The following is a 22,988-nucleotide window of genomic DNA, read 5'->3' on the forward strand; positions in this document are numbered from 1 at the left end:
AAACTATTTCTGCTAAATTCAGGAAGGATTCCTAGTATTTGCACTACAAAAAATAATCCAGAATACACATAACATGTGCTGTTTTTTATTATAATTTTTTATTTAATAACCACATGATTAGAAGAAGCATTTCATTACAGCTTAAAGGAGCAAATTTGTATGCTTTGAAGAATTATTACTTTTTATCATTTTTTAAATTTTTAATAACTACATGATTAGAAGAAGCATTTCATTACAGCTTTAACATACTCACTAACAATTTTCAGAGCAAGGATACATTTCTTTCAAGAGTGGCTACAAATTTTTAGGTTCACAGTTGAATAAATATGGTTATACAATATTGAACTCAGTATAAACCCTGTAAGACATAAAATTGAATGAGTTTTTACCCTTTAAAGAAGATCTTCATTTCATTTTAAAATATGCTGTTTCCTACATTTTTAATGCTACTAATGCTTAGATGTTTGCACATGTGTCTTTAATCTCTATGTATCTGATTATTACTAATTACAGTTGGCTACACTTGGATCCTTGGTACCTGAGTATGTATATAAAGTCACAGGTAGATTTCAATGGTAATGTTTATCACCTCTACTATTTAACATGAAGTAAATTTTTATGCTTCCTCTTCAAATATGTCTTTTTTGTTGTTGATTTTTTTGTGTATATATCATATAGAACATCCCACACAATATTATTCATCTATATACCCACTTCCAAAATGTCACTGTCCCATAGCCTCTCGCACACACACACTGGAGCCCATATGCTCTGTCAACCCTGTTACTGTCCATTGTGTTGTCAGCTCCCCCAGTCATTTCCCAGTTCTTGTCCATCTGCTGAATCTAGTCAGCCTATCTAAAGATCCTTGTTTTAGGAAGACCAGCTACTCCTCATCTAGCAGCAATCAGTTGTCAATATTCCTTTAGATAAGATTAGGGTCTGCTGTTCATTTTCCCAGTTCTATGCTGGGTTACTGTCTGGGACTCTTTTGGGCCACCCTGGCCAATAACTCAAAGGAAGGTATCTCCTGTTTGGCATTGTTTCTTGTTATATATCCTTTAGCTTGCATATGGATTCTTAAAAAATTATATTAACCCCATTAATCTTTGGTTATACTTTCCTTTTGGGTGTTTAAGACCCTACAATTGGCCAAGATAAACCACCGTGTTGATTTTAAACATCATCCCTTGGAGGACTGAAAAGTGGCTGATCAGCCACCCAAAAGCAATTTTTCTTTAAGCCTTGCTTTTTTATTTCTAACACCCATAAAATTGTCGTGTTAGTTTCCATATCAAAATTGATAATGGCGATAGTGATGTTGATGCTAAACTACTGTTTTAAGTTACTTTCATTACATTTGATTGGAGCATAAATCTTAGGAAAGTACTTTACATCCTTGCCTACTACAAAGCTTGTGGTAGAAATGGAGATCCTGGAACATATTCTGGATTTATCCTGTCAAGTCCTGTAATCACTGTCTCCTATCTGAATTTTACATCAAAGAAACTAAAGGCAGTTAATTAAAAATGAGGAAAAAACAAAGCCTAAAGGCAGGATTTTGGTGTGAGAGATTAGGTGGTGAGGGTATTGTCTCTTTCCTCAGGGATACAAGTCATGCCTTGCCAGCCCATTTTCTTGAGAAACCCAGGTGCCAATCTACAGGTCAATGTGTAGAGAAGTCAGAATGAGATTGACGCTAGGTTTACTGTGTGAGCTGTTCAGCAGGTGCCTGATGTACACTGAGGTTAGAATGTTGTGCTTAGAAGGCCCATAGCCACTGGAAAGTATCTAAAGGAACTCAAACCATGACAGAATAGTATTGTCTGACACTACTGAAACACTAAAATGCTAGACAACTGATTTTTTAAAGGCACTGTTTAATGCACATGTGCATAGACTGTAGAAACCTTCTGAGGCAATATTGTTGTTCTAAAGTTTACAGATGAGGAAGTTGTGGCTCAAAGAGATGAAATAGCTTGCCCGGAGAGACATACTAGCAGCTGGTGAGTGACTTGGAGACATTGTTGATTGCTTAACTAGTTCCTATACCCTGTTCCTGGATAATAATAGAGCCAAGACCAAGTTAACCCTTTTCTATGTGGACATGTCTTCTAAAAGAGCCCCTTCTCAGCCTCACTGGGCATAATGGGGACCATGAACCTGAGTTGGTTTGATCCCTTCACGGTCAGCCCACTACCCTCATCAGATGAATGCTTTAGACCTGGACCAAGAGAGGTGAGTAGAAGTTGGTTGCAAGGCTTACATATAAAAATATCTAACTCCTAATTAAAATCTTCTGAATAGCACCCAAATATCATTTATAGGTTTTTCTTCCAGTGAAGATAAAAAATCCTGCATTTTTCCGCTAAGTGGGAAGTCTTACTTTTTTTCATGACATTGGTGATTTGAAGGTGGAGCAGGTTATAAGAATGGCTAAGCACACAGCACACTAGACAGGGACAATAACTACAGTTTATTTGTCCCTCTACAGCAGGATGTGGCATACCACACAGAACCGCCACACAGGGCTTTTACCTGGGGACAGAGAGAACCCTGGGAGCTGTGGACAGCTGGCATCACAGGATGGTGAGCTCCATGGTCCCCACAGAAGATGTGCATTGAAAGAATTCTGTGGGCTGACAGACACCTGAGCACACCCACACAGGAACAGGCAGGAACTATGCCTGACTGAGGAAAAGTGGCTTGGCTGGGCTCTAGGACATTATCCTCCAAGGCATAGTGGAGGGGTTCTCCTAATTTCACCAGATGCCAACGCAGTACAACATACAGAGCATAAATTCTGGTTTGACATCACAGTAAAACATTTACCTTAAAGCCGTACACAAAAGAATCCTCTCAGAAGTGCACTTTCCCTCTTCTGTCCTTCTCCCTGCTTTCCCACGCCGCATCCTTCTTCCTTGGCTTTGAATATATTTTTCTAGTGTTTTGTTTTTTTAATAAAAAAAAAAAAAAAGCAAAACCTCTCTCCAGGGTTTGTCATCTATCAATTAATCATTTTTCTTTCCCTTTAGTGGATATTTCGTATGTTATTCTACATGTTGCTGTTTTCAGCAAGAATGTGGAGATAGTATGTGGAGATAATTTTTATTTTTATGAAGCTACAGAGTACACTGTTGAGTGAGAATATTTACACTTTATTTGACTAGATCTTTATTGGTAGACACAATCTTCCTTGCTATTTTCTTTGAGACAGAGTCTTATTCTGCAGTCCAGGCTGGCCTGGAACACATGGCAATCCTTCTGCTCCAGCCTCCCGAATGTTTAAATTGCAAGCACAAAGCACTACGTATGGCCACAATCCTTTGGTATTATGAAGCACATTATAATGAATAACATTGTGCTCATGTTATTTTGTCTTTTGGGGGTATGTCTTCCTGGTAGAGGAGCTAAGAGGTGAGTTTATGTTTGATTTCATGAGATATCACCCAATTCCTCTTCATGTACATTTGTGTTGATTTCCATTCCCAACAGTAATGTATGCCTATGTTCCTTCAACAAAACATTTACTTCCAAAGTATCTATGGATTTTTGTCAATCTGAGAAATGCTATGCAGGTGAATTTTTATTTCTATTTATTAACTAAGTGATAGACTTTTGTATACTTTATTATTTATATTAATATGTTTCTTAAGTGTTTGTTCGGGTGCTTTTTTGCCCAACATTTTCATAGGGTTCTGGCATTTTTCTTTTAAGAACTCTTTATGAATTTGGGAGATTAATTCACTTTTATAATATAAATAGCAAAGACTCCTAGTTGGGCATTTTTTCTTTTAATTGGATTATGATGTTCTTTGCTGTACAACATATTTTTATTTTGATGTATTGGGTTTAATAATATTTTTATTTCAGATTTTCCTCCACTCCTTGGTAACAGATTAATTCACCCATGCTGTCACCAAATATCTATATGATTTCATTTTTGTGGTTACACATCTGATCTCCTTGAAGTTTATACTTCTTTAAGTGACCAGCCATGGTCTCAGTACATGTTATAAAAATATGTTTTCTCACGTGATGTGATATGTCATTGTTATTGAACACTAAATTTCCATTTGTTGTTTTTATTATAATATCTACCAATGCCCCCAACAAACTCCCTCCACCATTGGACTCAGACTTATGACCATGATTGCCACCAACACAGTGACCACCATAGTGGAGGTGGAAAGTGTACGTGGGGAGAGGATGGGAGGGCAGAAGAGTGGGTGGGGAAAAGCTAATACACACAAAGGATTATGAAAAAGCCATACAGAAAACTACTATTTTATAAGCTTATTAAAATATAATTTTAAAAGTAGTTTGAACAGAAGCACCCCATGTGGAGGGATAATGCTCCTTCCAGAAGTCATTGGTTATTAAACTACAAGCCTGGTGCCAGGTGTGGTCACCTCTCTATGGATTGTTCATCACAGAAGCCCCAGAGATCCTCCAGACAATACCGGTCATTGCCATTGTTCTTGGTTACCCACCAGAAGTTTATGTTAAGACTCTGTTGCTGAGAACACCACACACTTTGGTCATAGGGCATGGAGAAACCAAGCTGGAACTGAGCTAGACATGTCTTCTCTGTTTGGTAGCTTTCATAGTGCCAGAGGGCGCTATGCTAGGCTACTAGTGAAGAAAAGTCAACAGTCTTAGCCAGCTGTGAACCCTTCGAGCTACAACAATGACTGGCTTGGCAAGATGAGCCTATTGGTGCAATAGTAGCATGAATGTTGTGGGGAGTAACCAGCTGCTTTCTAGCCAGATTTGAAATCTGCTCCATAGGAGAGAATGTATGGCTGGTACTGTAAATCTGGTCAAGAGCTATGGCTATGGAAATCACTGGCCTTAACAGGGAACCCACTACCATTGTTTTGCTAAATGGGCATGTGTTCAAACTGCCTTCTAAATAGTCACATTTACTTAATAAATTAGCACTGCTCTTAGCCTTTGTCAGAGAGATTATTGCAGTGGGTGACAGTTAATGCAGAAACTCATAATTGGTCAAAATGCTGAGAATAAAGGACAATGAAGTGCTTATCCCTGAATGGGTCCTCTAGATGTCCCTCCAAGGCTCAGAAACATTGTGGAAGAGGGGTAAGTGTTGTATAGTGCTTTTTCCTCCAGGTATAGCAAGATGCCAGCTTGGACTTAGCCATGGCAACCAGCACAGAAAAATACAGTGGCAGCCAGATCTATGATAATGGTAATGGAGCTATTTAACAGTTCCTAGTAGACGGTGGGTCAAGAGAGTCTCTCTCAAGATTCCATGTATTGTCCCTCCCCCTACCACACCATTCCAGTTGCAAATGATCTTGGGAGGTGCTAGAATATATAGGATGAAGAAAGTTGACTGAAAGTGGTATTCCACACTGATTCCATGAGGTCACCATCTAGTATGGGGTAGGACTTTGCAGTGATTCAGCTGTTTAGAGGTCATCCATGCTCCTATAATTAAGCCCCTCACCTGTGTGCTGTAAGCAAGTTCGATAAACTCATTGGTCTCACTGAATTAGACTCTAGTGAAATCGTACTTTGGTCTGTCATTGGTGCCCTTCTGGGGTGAAAATAGGCATTTGTTTGCATCTCCTGAGGAAAGGTTAATGCAGCAGGTAGAAAGAATGGAAGAGCCAGAGGATAGGGAGGTGTGATGGGGAGGTGTGTGGCAAAAAGACATCTGAACATGACGGCCATTGCACCATGAATATCTGCACCATGAATACCTGCACAAGACCAGCACACAATTAGAACAGTCAACATTTCATAATGGAAGGGGGAAGCACTTAAGAAGCCCCACATCTCTCTGGGGGACTATTGACAGTAAATGGTGGTAAGGGGAAAGAATGTCACTGTCTTCAGTGGTATAGCCTCCAATAATTTGCCCATGCTCCAGTAAATAACCCATTCTCATGCAGGCAACCCTAATTAAACTCAGTGGGTCACATACACAAAGAGGTAAGTATAGAATGGGAATTGTTGGGAAGAAGGATGTCAGTGAGAGGATAACAGGGGGTAAAAATTGCTAACTTAATTATATATGTATGAAATTTTTACAGGGTGTAAAAATTGCTAAACTTAATTATATTCGAAAATTTCAAAGAATAATAAATAAACAAGAAACGCCTAGGAAATTAGCGAGAAATACCTTGGGTGTGTCTATGGAAGTTTCTCCAGAGAAAATTAACGGAGGAGGTAAGAATGGCCTAATGTAGGTGGCACCATACCATGGAAGCCAGGTGAGTGCCAGGTTCCCTGATCTCTGCTTCCTGATATACCCAGATGTGAACAAGCAACCTCATGCATAGCCAAAAGCACCTCTCACCACCACGCCCTCTCTACCATTATGGATTACAGTCTCAAACCATAAACTCTTTGTTTTTTAAGTTGCTTCTGAGAAGTATTTTCTCACAGCAATACAACAAGTAATTAACACAGTGTTAAATCATAGCCTGCCCCTTTAAGATACTGGTAACTCTAAGAAGCCAGAACTCACTGCCTGAAGAAATCAGGTCATACCCCCCCCACCCCAGTTTCTCACTCTCTAAAACAGAGAATTAAGAAGTCTTGTGCTGTGGCTTAACAGCAGCCTCTAATTTATGGTCCAATCCTGTGCCTGGCTTCTCTGTACTCTTTGTCACTATGCTATGTTGAACTAAATCACATGGTGTGAAACTTCTCTCTAGCCCCTGAAGATATAAAAGATATATATATATATATGGCTATATATATATATATATGGCTATATATATGGATATAAATTTAGATATTTCCTTTGCTCAGGGGATTTCTCTGAAGGCTCTTTCCTTACACCCCTACTCTATCACCTTGTCAAGACAGTTATCTCTTACTTTAAGCTAACCGTTTTATCAAAGCTCTTTTCTATGAGAAAAGGAAGACTATCTTTTCCTTTAAGGCCTTGTTATGTTGCTTTTAATCCAATGAGTTGTTTCCTTTCTGATGTTCTCCTACTTCAAGGTCTGATCACAGTCTTGAGGCCCTCTCTCTTGATAAAGTTCTTTTCTGAACCAACCACGTTTGCTCCATTCTTATATCTAACATATAGTTTGCTTGCTTCAAGACAAATAAGTTAACAACTCCAAAGGCCCTGATCTCAAACAGAGGTTCTCCAAGTGATTAGAGAAGCCACACACCAGGAATAAAATTTTCTGTACTAATAGTAGAGCATTGGCCTTTCTACTCCCAGTTTGAGGCAGCTCAGTGGGAGTTGTTAGTAATAAACTTCCAATGGGCCTTGGAAGAAATAGACTGAGACTGAAAAGATTGAAAATATGTTGTCACTGGTTTCCCAACTCCTTTCCAGCTCCTCTCTGCAGTCCCCTCTCTTTTTGTCTACCTTTAATGCACCAAGTTGTCTGAAACCCAAACCCAATGAAGCCGTATTTTTAGACTGCTTGCTGATAAAGTTTAGTTCTTTTTAAAGTTTTATAATGACAATTTTTAATTATGCACAGAAATCCAATAAGTGACAAAATGAACTCCACACACTAATGAACTAATATTCTTTGCGTCTTCCTTTAGCCTCTACTTTATATCACATTATACCATCTGTAAATTCCTGCTGGCATGGCATGACCATAGACTGTCACGCGAAAGAGTCACTGTTAGGAACCACAGAATTGGCCCTCAGTCATGGCAATGAGGCATGAATAATATAGTGATAGTTAGGCCTGTGATCATGATAATGAAGCCGTTAATATTTCCTCGTATCGCTGGGAGGTGTTCATCAGACCCTATCCTGAAATTTTAGCTATCACTCCCTCCCACCCTCCAGCTACACATAGTCCTGGAGGACATTATGGCATACAGGAAGAAAAAGCTGACTGGGAGTGGAGTCTTCAGTGCTGTAGCTTTTGTGAATCATCACCCATGGTGCATGGACTTTTTGGTGATACAGCTGACTGTGAGTCACCATGTTCTTGTAAATAACCCTTCACTGTGTTCCTGTAAGTAGTCATAATAAGCGCATTGGGTCACCAAACTGGACTTGGGAGAACTTTTCTTCGGTTTGTTTGTACCTTATCAATGGTGAATGAATGTTTCTTTATATCTTCCCAGGAAAAACAGTACAACAACCCCAAAAGCCATTTTTCATGTTTAGCAAAGCAATTCCATAATGGCTTATTTCCCAGCACAGGGACATATTCCAGAATTACTTAAAAAATACTACTTCGTGGTAGTTTTAATTCAATCACAATCCAGACAAGATGTATATAAACATGATTCAGAAAATGCAGACTAGTTAGAATTTGGTTTAAATGGTCCAAAGTCTGAATAATTAAATCATTTACAAATTCTGCAACTTTCAGGAATACATAGATTACGCCAATCAAGTCAGCAAATGATTGTCCTTTTCACAAAAAAATAAGCACATTTTACTTTTGTATTATTGGTGACTTGTGAGTGACTGCATTAAAAGTGCTAGAGGTATCTGAAAGCAATTCATTCTAAGCCTTAAAATAACACTTGTTTGATTTCATTACTGACATTTTGAAAATAATAAATTTAGAAAGAAGAAAAATGCTACTTAATTCTATCACTCTGTAATAAATCATTGAATTTCTATCATATTTCCTTGAGTTGCCTCCATATATGTATAATGATGCTGTTTTAGAATGAATTGTTTACATACAGTTTTATATATTATTTAATAAGATAGCAAATTATCATATCTTTAAGTATCCTTCAAAAATATTTGTTAATAGCTACAAAATAGTTCATAGTATAAGCCTTTCCAATTTATCCAATCCTATTAGGTCAAATATTAAGAATAGTTTCATTTGATTATAAATAGCCTTACAACTGTTCTTCTTTCATATAATCTAAGCTTTTATTTTTATTATTTCAGAAACTGCATTTACCATGATTGTAGAGTGAACAATTCAAGGATTATGAGTACAGATTTCCAAATAATTTTCATAAAAGACTATAACAAACAACATTGATCATAGTGTGATTGTGAACATGAGTGTCTCTATGGAGCACAGGGATGGTGAGATAGACCTAACGCTTTAAAGAACAACATAGGTGTGGATCCCTTAGACTGATTTCCATGTGACCTTCACTATGCACACTTGGTGAACCTTTGTCTTTGTTCTGTTTGATGAAGTCCAAAGACACACGTTCTGATAAAACATCCTGAGCTGGGAATAGAATTGGACTGAAATTTGAAAGAGAATGGGATTCTTCCTGATTTAAGTCCTGAGGTATCAGAAGCACATGCAGGAGCTGCCATTGGATATAACAGTGTCTTAGGCAGACTCCATCTAAGTCCTATATATGTTGTTTCTTACTCTCTGAACAATATCTGGAGCTGTGAATATGTTGGATTCATATGACAGAGCAAGATTTAGAAAAGAGACATTATCTGGCTAGGCCTGACCTGATTACATAAACCCTATAAATCTGAGTCTAGTGGCCATGGACAGAAATTAGAAAGATTTGAAGTGTAAGATGGATTTGTCTTGAGTTTCTTCATAGCTGTCTTTGGATATAGATGAAGAAACATGCCTAGGGAAGTCTGAAGGAAATTAGGGCAACACTTGAACACTTAGCTCTGCAAGTACAAAGAAGTCACTTTTTCCATTGACTTAATTGAAGACAGTAAACAAATAAATAACAACCCAGGGAAAGTAATTTGGATGACATGTGCACCACTAATCAACTATTATCACAACTCACGTTCCTTTACTGAACCTTCAGGAAGGCTGGTTCTTCTTGCATTGGTAAGAGCTTTCCCCTGCTACGTCATAGGATGACACAAGGGGACAAACTCCCCACAGGAAAACACATGTATATTGAGTCCCCCTTTAGGCTTACAATAAGCTCCAATAATTAACCACCTCAATACAATCATTTCTATCTCCTTACAGTTCCAAGTGCACTACCCATAAGCAAGCTAAACCTGCATCGTCCATCTTCAGGGGGCAGATACATGTGCTAAGTTCTGTCATCATTAAAATCTCAAGCTTACACTAAGCTGAAAAGGCAGCAATATGTCAAGTAAGCAAATAGATTTACAAGACTAAACCGAGTGAGTTAGGGGGTATAAAACTGACATTGGAGCCCAGCAGATTTAAAGACATCCATATCATGTGACATATCAGTTTGATTAGTGTGTTTCCTCAATGTGCCCAAGGTTACAGATACAAACGTTCACAAAATGACACAAACGTAGACCTAATCTAAACATCTATGGAGAAGAACTATAAAAATAGATACATACATAGTTGTGCAACATATAGCACCAAAAATGAACTAGAATACATATATTAATATCCATAAATATCAAATATAGATTGAGTGAAAAGGTACAGAATAACATAAACATACACAATGTAATACCACTTATACAGTTTTAAAAATACAAAATAATTCAACAGCGAACCTAAAAATTTCATAGCCACATTTGAAAGAGTCTTTGAAAGAGTCTTTGCTCTGGAAACTGTTATTGAGTATGTTAAAGCTGGAATGAAATGCTTCTTCTAAGAAAAAAAATTTTAATTTAAAAAAATACAAAATAATGCTGTGTATTATTTGGACATTACATATGTAACAAAATTTAAAATATTCATGGAAATGACAAATAGCAAATTTGGGATACTGGTTACCTCTTAGGAGGGTTTTAAAGGGGATATAGAAAGAGCTTTAAATGTGGCTGTTTTGGTTCTTAAGCTAGGTAGTGGGCTATAATATTTTACTTCTTTTTAAGTTTAACTTTGTGATTTTCATCAATATAATTTGATGATATTTAGATCCCCTCTCCTATCGTCACCTCCCTTTATTTCCCCCACCCAACTTAATTTACTCTATTATGATAAGGCCTATAAAGTCTAATTTGTGTCCCCAAATGTCCTTCAGTGTGGGTCCATCCTGTGGAGCCTGGTTAACTTACCAAGAGTCTCATGCTTGAAAGAGACTGTCTCTGCCCTTCCCAGCAACCATCTGTTGCCACAATTTCCTTATGTGGAAAACTCTGGAAAACTCTGTTTCCTTGTGGTCATCCACAATCTCTGGCTCTTGCAATCTTTCTGCCTCCTCTTCCCTGATAATCCCTGAGCCTTAGGAGGCAGAGTTTGATATAGGTATCCTATTCAGAGATAAGCACTCTGCAGCCTCTTATTCTCTGCACATTGGCCAGTTGTGGGTTTCTGTTTTAATTACCATCTGTTGCATAAGAAAACTCTCTGATGACAGCCTCAGGTTCCTAAGCTGCTGTCAATATTAGGTATGGGCTCCCTCCTAGGAAGTGAACCTTAAATCCAATTAAAGAGTGGTTGGTTACTCCCATAATATTCGTGTCACTATTGCACTGGTGAGCATATCTTGCCAGGCCAGTTGTTATTATAGTTCACAGAGTTCACATCTGGGTAAGGGTGATGATTATATTTTTCTTAATGGCAGCTTGCATAGCACCTTCTAGCACTATGACCACTAACCAGTAGAGATGAGGCTCTGAAGTCAGCACTAGCTTGATTTCTCTTCATTTGTTCCACAGTTCATACATGTGGTGTCTTCAGCAACAGGGTCTTACCTTCAGGCTCTGGTAGATAATGAAGAGTAGGGTCAATGTCCAGTGTTGTTTGAGGGTCTATGGAACTCCTGGTCAACAGCTTTTAGAGTCCATTCCTAGCATTAGGTATTGGGGTCCCATTTTTTCTTCATTAGTCTATGATGTCTAGAAAGGGCAATGTCTCCCTATTATAGAGTACCCCCTTTTAATCTCTTTTTGTGATGTATATGTATATACTTAAAAACTTCTATAGCAGTAGGTTTCCACATATTTATTTTCTACAAGCCTTCAGTGTTACCTATCCCTCCCCACACTTCTTCTCCCCCCTGTCCTCCCATTCCCCATTCCATTTAACCCTTCCTAGTCTAATGCTCCCTTTTCCCCCTTCATATCATTGCATTCTACCACCTCTCCCAGGAAGCCTCCCTTAACTTACTCATGGTCATTTATTAGTTTTTAAACAGCTCTGAATTTTAGTATTTTATTTCTTAAACTAGGTGGTAGGCACTAGAGTCTCAATATTTTATTCTTCATATTTTTATATATCTTGATTATAGTGCTTAACAAAATGGAAATTGATGAAACACTTGTTTTATGATGAATGGACTCAGATTGACTTAAATCACTGCACATGATGAAGGCAATTTGGGTTATAAGAAAAGCATTCAAGAAAATATGAATAATCAAGTTCTAGTTCCAGCTCTGTCACTAATGAGCTCATAAATCATACATCACATTAGTTCTCAGTTTTGTATTCTCCTTTTCTGAAATGAATTTGAACTAGATTACTGAAGATATTTTCAACTGCAGAAGGCAATAAAATTTTCTTATGATCTCAAATTTTTCCAAATACACTCAGTATTTCTCAAGGACAGGAGCACTCATCTTAACTACTTTACATTTTGAATAGTCTTTTCATTGTCCAAAATTCTCAGTAAGCTTAAGACCTTAGAGAATTTAAGACTTCTGTTAAAAAAGTGCAGTATCCACATCACATCTGCAACACTGGACCTCCTGATCAAGTGTGCCTCTGATTGCCAGAGACCAGCAGTCAAGTGAATGCATTATGATGCCCATCCATCCATAGGGCAGGAAAAGAATTCTAAAAGAATGCCTCTTTGATGACTAGGTGGCAATTGCTTCTTGAGGATGGGAAGTTAAGATGTCCATCAGATGTTCCTTCCTTGCAGAGCAATGGAAATAGATGCTTTAGGTAGCACATCTCCTGTCTCACTTAACTTCTCTCCTGTTTCTGTATCCTCTCTCTTCCCAGAGCATGGCTTCAGAGTTCCTTTGCTTGTCGCTTTATTTGGGTGGCTATCCAGGCATTTTCTGTTCATTGTACTTTGGAATTATTCTTAACAAACAGTGAGATTTTTACCAGAAACCAAAGGTAACAAAACATTTATCCAAAGATTAGAAAACCAAGCCAAGTTCTTGTCTAATGCCCTGGTAAGGAGTGGATGAGTTTCCAAGCCTGGAATATAATTATGCTTGGCAAAGAAACCACATTGGGAAAAATTCACATTTCACATAGACTATTTATGCTAGACAATACAACTTAAAAACTAGTTTTAAGGGAGGGAGGTACTCAGTTGAAAGGAATCAATGCCTGAAAATGTATTGTATTGCTTAATTTGTCCCAAGCACCACGGAGTGTAACTACAGAGAACGGTACTGAAAAGATACACTTAGACCTTCAGTAGTGAGCTCAGGTTCCTGTGGGTAGAAACAGGGACTCAGAAGCTGTTTTGCGCCTTGAGGGATGACATTGCCCTGTGCAGTGGCAAATGTGAGTTCATCCACTCTTGTGCTCAGCATGTGGTCAGGGGGCAAAGTTAAAGGGGGTTCTGCACCTGGATGGCCTTGTTGCTCTTATCATTTTTAGGGAAATGACTCTCCCTCTCCTGAAGAAATGTCAGTAGACTTCTCAAGTGAGTGAGTGAGCTCATGGGATCACAGTCTGCCCAGTAAATTAGACTGAGTTTTGTTTGTGAGAAACACAAACACAACAATTCTGTGGGAGCAGAGCACAGCCTAGCCTGAACCCTGGAATTGAAAGTCCGTTAACTTTTATTCTGTGTCTTCTAATTTCACATTAAAAACATGTATTGAAAAGGTGAAAAGCTAGATGTATGTGTTCAACAAATATTTTATTATTTGGAACTTTAGTCTTTATGTAGACAAAGAACTCTTATAAACAATGGACAGCTACTAAGCAAATAATCATAAATAACTAAGCTTACAAAATGAAGGACAGATGGGGAGGAGTCAGTGACAAAGGAGAGATGAAGTGGGAAGATCATGAGGCAGGTCACTAGAAGGGGTGGAGCAGTTTGGAAACAGTGATATTTGTGTACACATACTGAATAAAATTTATCTTGGACAAAAATTGGTAGAAATTTGAGCTACAGTTGGATGGCATGCTTGGAGAAAGGACCTTAACGCACAGTGTGGCAGACACAGGGATGTGCTGCTCATATCCCCCTTCAATAAAAACTCAGTGACTCATCTGTAGAAAGCCTCTTCCTCCAAGGCCATGCTTCTCCTCAGGCCCACATCCAATGACTAACTGGTGTGGGGACCTCAGTTAGCAAATGAACCACTATAAGATATAGGGTCTTACAGGTAGGTACTTTGCACTGCATTCCAGAAGTGACTGAGGACCTCTGCACAGTGACAATGCATAGAGTTGCAGGTCTGAGTTATTTGGAGCTGGAGAGGAGGGTGTGTACCACTCTGGGGGCTTAGCACTGGGATAAGACCTTTCTCAGTGACTTTGCACTTGCAACAGGGAATGAGTCCAAGGTTGCCTATGCTCAACAGTGGACTTAGGGTGACAAAACCAGGGCACTCTTTTACTGGCCAGTCTAGCTTTAAATTTTGAAACCAATTATTCTATGACAAGGATACTAATTTTAGCTTTATCTGCTCAGTGAATAGACGTGGTCACTTATTATGACCATTAATTTAACATCCAATAGCATTAAAGAAACAATGAGTCAGATGCCGCCGATGTGTGTCCTAAGCAATTCATTTCTTTGAAGCCAAAGGCAGAGTAACAGGTTGGTCTAAAATTCTGCTCCTGAATATGTGGAGACCTTTTCTTCTGGTTTGCAGTAACAGCACTGTGTTCTGTGCCCAGCACCTTTAAATGGGACCTGTCCACTCTCCAGAGCTGCAGGCTTTGAGAAGATATGTTATCATCATATTCCAACCTTTCTCTATTACTAAAGACTTTACCTTGATGCTGCCCAGGCAATCAGATTCTACTGTCTTGGCATTGAAGGCTTGGCACCCTCTATTCGCAGAACCTCTTTTGTCAGTGTCTCTCAAATGCAGCTGCATAAAATTAATAACACATTATAAAATAGGTTATTGGAAGCTACAGACAACCAGTTACAATCTATAACTGCTTTTGTTGCCACTTTATATTTCTGCGCTTGTTTTTATTTTTCTTTGTATGTATTAATTGTACAAAATAGTGGGTTTCATTGAGACATTTTCACATATATAGTGTATTTTGATCACATCACATATGAATAACTTCTCCTGTCCCCTTCTCCTACCTCCTTCAGGCCCTCTTCCCTTTCCTGGTTTCCTTTCCATTTCCATGTCTTTTTATCCATAAAGTGTCAGCTATGTGTTATACAATAAGCTTTTGGTTTGCTTGTGGTTCTGGGGATTGACCCAGGGCTTTGAGCACCCATCTGTATTCCCAGCCCTTCTCCTGACCCCTGCTTTTGTTATAAATCTAGTCTTCATATAAGAGAAAAGATGATATATGTCTGTACCTGGCTTTTTTCACATAACATGATGATCTCCAGTCCCATCTATTTTCCTATAAACAACATAATTTTATGTGTATTTTGGAGATGAATCCACTATTAGATGAATGTCTGACAAAAATTTCCTACTACTATTCTGTAAACCATCTCCTCACTCTGATACCTCTAATTGCTCCCTTTGCTGAGCAGAAACTTTTTAACTTTATGCAATGCTGTTATTTCCTGAGCTGTTAGAGCTTCAGAAAGTTGTTGCCTATATCTCTACCTTCAAGTGTTTCCCCTGATTTCCTCTAGCAGTTTCCAAGTTTCAGGTCTTACATGGAGGATTTTAATTCATTTTGAGTTGTTTTTTATACAGAGAGACAGGATCTTGTTTCAGTATTCTGTATGTGGATACCAGATTTCCCAACACCATTTATTAAAAAGGTTGTGTTTTTTCCAACATGCTTTTTTGACCCGTTTGTGGAAAACCAGACAACTGTGTCCATGTGGGATTATTTCTGTGACTTCTTTCTATTCCATTGGTTTGTGTGTCTGCTTCTGTGCCAGTACCATGCTATATTTGTTTCTATGACTCTATATAATATACTATTTAAATCAGGAGCTCCAGGATTTTTCTTTTGACTCAGGATTGCTTTGTTTATTTGGGGACTTTTGTGCTTTAATGTCTCTACTGGGAGTTCTGTTGTTATTCTGATTTTATTTTTTAACATGCTTTTATTTTTATTCCTCTTCTAATTTTTTGGATTTATTTATTGTGGGGTACATGCACACACACACACACACACACACACACACACACACACACACCAGGCACACACCACAGCATGCATGTAGAGGTCAGACGACAACTTACGGAAGTCCGTGCTCTCCTTCCACCATGTGGGTTATGGGGATCAAACTCAGGACATTGGGCTTGGTGACAAGCATCTTTACCTCCCAAGCCATGTTACTGGCCCAATTCCTTTACTTTACCTAATTTTATGTCTTTTTATTTTATAATTAGATTTCATCTCTTGCTTTTTTACTCTTCTTCTCATTCTTTTCCTTTTGTCTTGTTTTCCCTCTTTTATTTAATCCTACATCTTCATCTTGCATTGCAAGTAACTTGTTACTTTTCTCTTACAGCTTTCAGAATTCTTTTTATGTTCTGCACTCTGGACATTTACCTATAACATGACATGGAGCGGTTGTTTTCTGGTCATGTCTACTTGGGGTTCTAAAAACTACCTGCACTTGGATGTCCATTTCTTTCCCTAAATTCAGAAAACTTTTCTGCTACAATTTCGTTGTATAGGTTTTCTGAACTTTGGTCTGTATCTTGGCTCCCTCGTTTACAACATATACATTCATATTTGTGGTGTTTGTATGTTCCGTGACTCTTGGATGTTAGAAATCATGATTACTTTTTAAATTTATTGTTATCCCAGTGTAGTAATTCCTTACCCTTGATTTCAATTCATACTATTCTTTCTTTCACTAAATCTAATCCATTGCCGAGTCTTTCCACTTAATTTTTTATGATTTACTGAGTTTTTCTTCCCAAAAGTTCCATTTGTTTTGTTTGGTTTGCCAGAATCTATCTCTGTTGAATTTCTTGTCCAAACTGCCAGATTCCTTAATCAAGTCTTCAATTCACTTATTTATTTCATTATCTATTTGTTTGAATCCTATTTGAAGTCATCGATCATTTTAAAAATTAGACTTCTTAATTCTTAGACATTTCAACCATTTCAATATCTTTGAGTTCCATGACTCTTGGATATTGGAAATCATGATTGCTTTTTTAATTTATAGTTATCCCAGTGTAGTAATTCCTTACCCTTGACTTTAATTCCTACTATTCTTTCTTTCACTAAATCTAATCCATTGAACTTTTAGAGAAGTTTTGTTGCCTTGTTTTTCCAAACTCCTTTCTTGTCTCTATGTTGTAATCTGTGCATGTGTTGTAATGGATATCTTTTTCTGGTGACCTTTCTGTGAACATCTCTCTCCTAAGGGCCCAATACCTCACACTGCTCAGACAGGAGAAAACAAACTTATGTAGTACCAACAAGAGCAAAACCAGATATTGGAATACAGTAAATATCCAATTAAAGACAACAACCACACCACCAATAACCACAGAAAGAAAGGAACAGAAACCATGTAGAATAAACTATGAAGTCAAAAATTAATAAAAATAAAAGTAATAACAAAAGAAAGCTAAAGATGGTAGGAGAAAGGAGAAAAATAAGTATTATTAAATAAAAAGGGGACATAAGGAAAAGACTGTGAAGAAGAGGAAAAGAAAAAAAACAACACATAGTTCTGATTATGAAATAATAATTTTAAAAAAAAACAATAAGAGGTAGGAATTGGCTAGGCAGTTAGGGAAAAAAGACCCCAAAGAAACGGATGGTGCGGTAAGAATAGAAGGCAGGAATTGGGTAAGCAGTTAGGGAAAAAAGACCCCAAAGAAAACTAGCCAATTTCTTGGCTAAAACTCACAATGTCTTTGGGCCTCTTACCAACATACTCTGTTCCAAAGGCCAAAAATGTCGAAAGTATTTGGAAGCTTTTATGTAATCCTTAAAGATTTTAGGGTTACCCCTTCAGAGGGGGGAGTGTTAGAGTAGCCAAAAGCCCCATTAAAAAAAAATAAAAGAAGAAGTGTACATGAAAGAAAAAAAAGAGAGAGAAAGAAACCGAGGATCTCATCAGAAAAGAAGTGTTCTCAAGATGTGTGAACCAATATTTTAGGACCAACTTCTCTTTTCCAACAGAATCTTTACAGAATTGTAGATAAGACTACAAGTCCTAGATCTAGCTTGCTATTTTCTTTCAGAGTGATTATATAATGAACTAATCCATGTAAATAATTCAGTATAGAGCTTGTTCCATAATATATGTTAAAATATCTGCTTTAAAAAAAATAAAAAATAAAATAAAGAAAAAATACATAATAAAACTAGTTGAAAAGAGGAAAGAAATAAAAGCATAATTTTTAAAAGTAAAAACTATACTTAAATATTTGTAAAAAGAAAAAAAGTGTTTAAAAGAAATTAGAGAAGCTGTTCTCAGGTCCTCTAATGTTGAAATCCACAGGTCTTGGATGACACAGCGTCAAGAACTAAGTCTATTGTAGTTCATCTCTCTTCCCGCTGTACTGTGCAGGCTGCGTAGTATGTGATCAGAGCTACATTCACTTTAAAAGCTTCTCTTTACATAGCATGAACTGACTGCTGGACACAAAGAACTTTGTAGCTTGTGGGATAGGCAGGTACCCACTTAACTCCAGCAGCCTGTGGGGGATTCCAGCCTGCGACTCCCACTCGAGGATGACTGGGGATGAGTAAGTGTGCAGTTTGCCAGCCCTTGCTGCCCCCAGCACCGGGAATAATCAGACACAATGGGGAGTCTAGTCAAGCAGGAACTCATTTATTACCGGCATTACAGAGCTTATAAAGGCATCTGGAAATCCCCCCCCCCAGGGTGTATCTTAAGGATGATCACATGCTAATCATGCACTCCTCAGCAGTGCAGAAGTATCCTTCAGACTTTCAAAACAAGTCAGGCCATGCCCCAGTAACTTCCTCTCAGACTTCTGCAAGGTGGGGCCTTTAAGTCCCCACATCTCCCCCTTTTATTTTCATTTTATAAGGTCAGACTGACTTTATTTCACGGGTTACCCATCTCATAGACAGCTCCCTGAGGAGAGATGGCTATCTCCTTCCTCTAATCTTATGCATTTTTGCCTGTCTTAGGTTGTGTCACCTCTGACCAAGCCTTGCCCGTCATTGGACCATGCACCTGGCCATGTGCATGTCCTGTCTTAGGAGTGCTTGTCATGGGACATCTTATCCATCCTTGGCTTAAAATGTGTCATGATTAAGGGCAGCCGTGTGGGTAATGCCAGCCCGTGACGTTCTTAGTCTCTGCCTAACTCGGTTAGCCAAGCGTGGACCACTGGAGGGGGTATATTCCTGGGGGAGTCTATAATCATGAGGAGGTGGGCTGTGGCAGTTCCAAGGGTCCTCTATCACAAAATTATCTGGTAAAAACACTTAAAGATAAGCATTATCAAGAGAAACAAAGCAAGTCATGGCATAGGACAAGTTGAAATACTTCTGAGACCATGTACCTTTTAGCCAATTAGCAAGTTGTCAAAGAGGCTGACTGGCAATGAAACCAAGGAACTGGATACTTCACCTCAGATAGATATAAATAAAGAGAGGAATTTTGTCTCATGAACTATTGTCCATGGACCATCATGCTAGTCAGTTGGATCCTGGCCTACCCACTTAAGGTTTTTCGCAGGCACCCATATGGGGTTTGAATATCCTGTAGGATAGACACAGCCAAAGCCTCAACCCATGGTTAACAATGGATCTGGGCCTCTCCATTGGTCCGTAACGGGGTCCTTACCTCAGGTCTCTGCTCCTGTCATCCCCAATGCTTCTGAAACCGGGATTCTAACTAATTTTTTTTGAAAGTTAAGAATAAGGCCATACCCAACTGTTGGTAGGGGCTTATTCCCCCTTTTTGTTTTTGTGGTTGGAGTATAGGGAATTCCTGTGTTGTGTTGAACTCCCCAAAGTGAAAAGAAATCTTGTAAAGGGCTTACTCCTTCCAAAGACAGTGTGGTTACACAGTGGCATGTGGCAACAAGTGAGCAGGCCCCAAAAGGGTCTTCACATAACTTTGGCAGAATGCTGGGCTATTGGCCATACCTTGGGGTAAAACAGTCCATTCATACCTCTCATCAGGCATTGTAAAGTTGGTGGAAGGCACAGAGAAAGAAAATTTTTCACAATCTTGGGGTTGTAGAGGGATAGAAAAAAAAACAATCTTTATTGTCTATAAGAAATAAATCTGAGGGAATAGCAGGGATCCAAGGCAATCCCCTTAAGGGTGTACCCACTAGGGTCATTCTAGCATTGACCTTTCACAAGTCTTGCAACATTCTCCACTTGCCAGGGGCTTTCTTAATAACAAAGACAGGTGTGTTCCATGGACTTATAGAAGGCCAATGTGATCCAACTGTAATTTTTCCTGTACAATTTCCTTTAAAGCCTGTAGCTTTGTCCTATGAGGTTGGCAGATAACCCTGCCACCATGAGGGGTCACACCTCCCCTTCAGCTCCATCTGCATGGGTCCCGGGAAGCCCTGAAGTTGGCCAGGGCATGCCCAAGGTGCCGCTTGTTACTTTGGCCGCTTTTGGTTTCACTTCTGAGAGCCCCAGCAACAGATCAATCTGCAACTGAACCTCCCTTTGTCAAGCTAGGCATTCTACAAGTTCCCATGTATCCTCAGTAAAAACATTAGCCCCAAGTAGCCAGGGAGACAAATGAATGGCCTCTGCCCAAACCTTTTGAGCTGCCAGATCTGACAGATCCAATCACCTACATTTAAGCATATCTCTCAGTGCCTTAAGCACTGGGTCCTCAGGCTTATTAGTTGCGTTATCCATCTTTCAGGTCTTGCTTACCCCAGACTTTCGATTGGCCCCAATCCTTTTCCTTTCACCTTCCTTTGAGCGCCACGCTGGGTGCCAGTTGCTGGGGGTTCAAGCCTGCGACCCCCATGCAAGGATGACTAGGGATGAGTAAGCACACTTTTCGCCAGTCCCTGCCACTCCCAGCACTGGGAACAATCAGACACAACAGGGAGTCTAGTCAAGCAGGGACTCATTTATTGCAGGCATTACAGAGCTTATAAAGGCATCTGGGAATCCCCCCCCCCTTCAGGGTGTATCTTAAGGATGATCACATGTTGATCATGCACTCCTCAGCAGTGCAGAAGTATCCTTCAAACTTTCAAAACAAGTTGGCCACGCCCTAGTAACTTCCTCTCAGACCTCTGCAAGGCAGGGCCTTTAGGTCCCCACAGCAGCCCTCCAATTTGTACAACCATGGGTGGCACAGAAAGAGCAAGGGAGGAGGGATGAAGGAAAGACAACCCATGCTTCACCAAGCAGATGCTGAGAGTCTGCCTGAGGAGAAAGGAGGAAATTAAGAATGAGAGTTCTTAAGGCATGCATCTGACAGCATGGCAATGATCAGGGCTGCTTCCAGTGTCCCTGGTTCTCCTATCTGGACCCTTAGGAGGGTGGCACTTTCTCCCTCTGAAGTTAGATGTGGACATATGATGTTTTTAGGCCATGAAATGAGCAGAGTTCATGTGTGTTACTTCTGTGTGGAGGCACACAAGACCTGATACACACTTTCTCTTCTGCCATGACAAAGAGTATCTGGATGTAAATGGAACTTGCTATAGAGTAACTGCATGACCAGAGCAGAGCCTGACACCATTCTTCATTAGACATGTAGTGGGAATGGAAAATATGTATCTGGCCAAGTCAATGGAGATTCTTGCTTTTTTCTCCTAATCTATCCTATCGTGGCTAATTACTATAATGTTGATTGGTCCCAGAGAATAGACATAATAATATTTGGGAGTCATGGAATGAAAAAGTCTTTTGTTATTCAGTATAAAAGCCCTTCCCCTCTAGGATTATTTTGTGCCTCACTCATATGTGACAACAGAGACCCAAAGTCCATTAAGGTTTTGAAAAATTTTCCAGTGTAAGAATTCAAATATTGCCTGGCATGGAGGCAGGTGGTTTTAATCCAAGCACATGGGAGGCAAGGGCAAGTGGATCTCTGTGAGGCCAGCCTGGTCTACATAGCCAGTTCCAGGCCAGCTGGGGCTACAGGGAGACCCTGTCTCAAAAAAAAATTAAAAAGAGTTCAAATATAAAACAATCAGAGACAACAGGAATTCATGGAGGAGCCAAAAGAATTCTGCCACATCTCCAGAAATATGGAGATACTACATTAATGTAGTAAGTTATAGAGCTGGAGAGATGGCTCAGCAGTTAAGACCACTGGCTGTTCTTACAGAGAACCAGGGTATGGCTCTCAACAGCCACATGGCATCTAACAACCATCTATAACTCTAGTTCCAAGGATCCAATGCGCTCCCCTGGCCTCTGCAGGCATTATACACATGGGTACACTTACAGGCAGACAAAACAATCATAGAAATAAAATAAATTTTAAAACAAATACAGAAAATTATATTAGAAAAAACTGAAAATACAACAGAGCATTTAGAAATGAAAAGGCATGATGGCAAAAATTTCAAAATAATTTCATAAAAGTTTTGAGAACTCATCAGAACAATGAAACAATTCAAAGAGTTGGGGGGGTCTTATTATGAAAAGATTGCTATAGGTTGAATTATGTTCCCCCCAATTCAAATGTTGACTTGATCTCTAATCTCCATGGTGACATTAGATGTTTCACCCATCAACTTGCTGGGGTTCTCTTGCCTCACCTGGATAGAGACATGGGGAGGTGAGAAGACACTATAATGCAGTGTTCAGCAGTATTAGTTCCTTCAGTGTTTGGCATCAGCAAGCAGTTGCAGTAGGTCAAAGCAAGTGGAACCCTCTTTTTTCTTATTAACTTTATATATATTTTAGTTGAATTTTTTAAATTTCATGCAATATATTTTGATCATACTAGATCCCCTCCCCCATCTGCACCTCACATTATTGCTCCCACCCAATTTCCTGTACTCTAACATATATGTATACACACACACACACACACACACACACACACACACAAACACACACACACACAAATAGAGTGAGGAAGAGAAAAACAATGATCAG

This window comes from Nannospalax galili, unplaced genomic scaffold (genome assembly GCF_000622305.1).
Source record: "Nannospalax galili isolate Female #2095 unplaced genomic scaffold, S.galili_v1.0 scaffold312, whole genome shotgun sequence".
Classification (NCBI taxonomy): Eukaryota; Metazoa; Chordata; class Mammalia; order Rodentia; family Spalacidae; genus Nannospalax; species Nannospalax galili.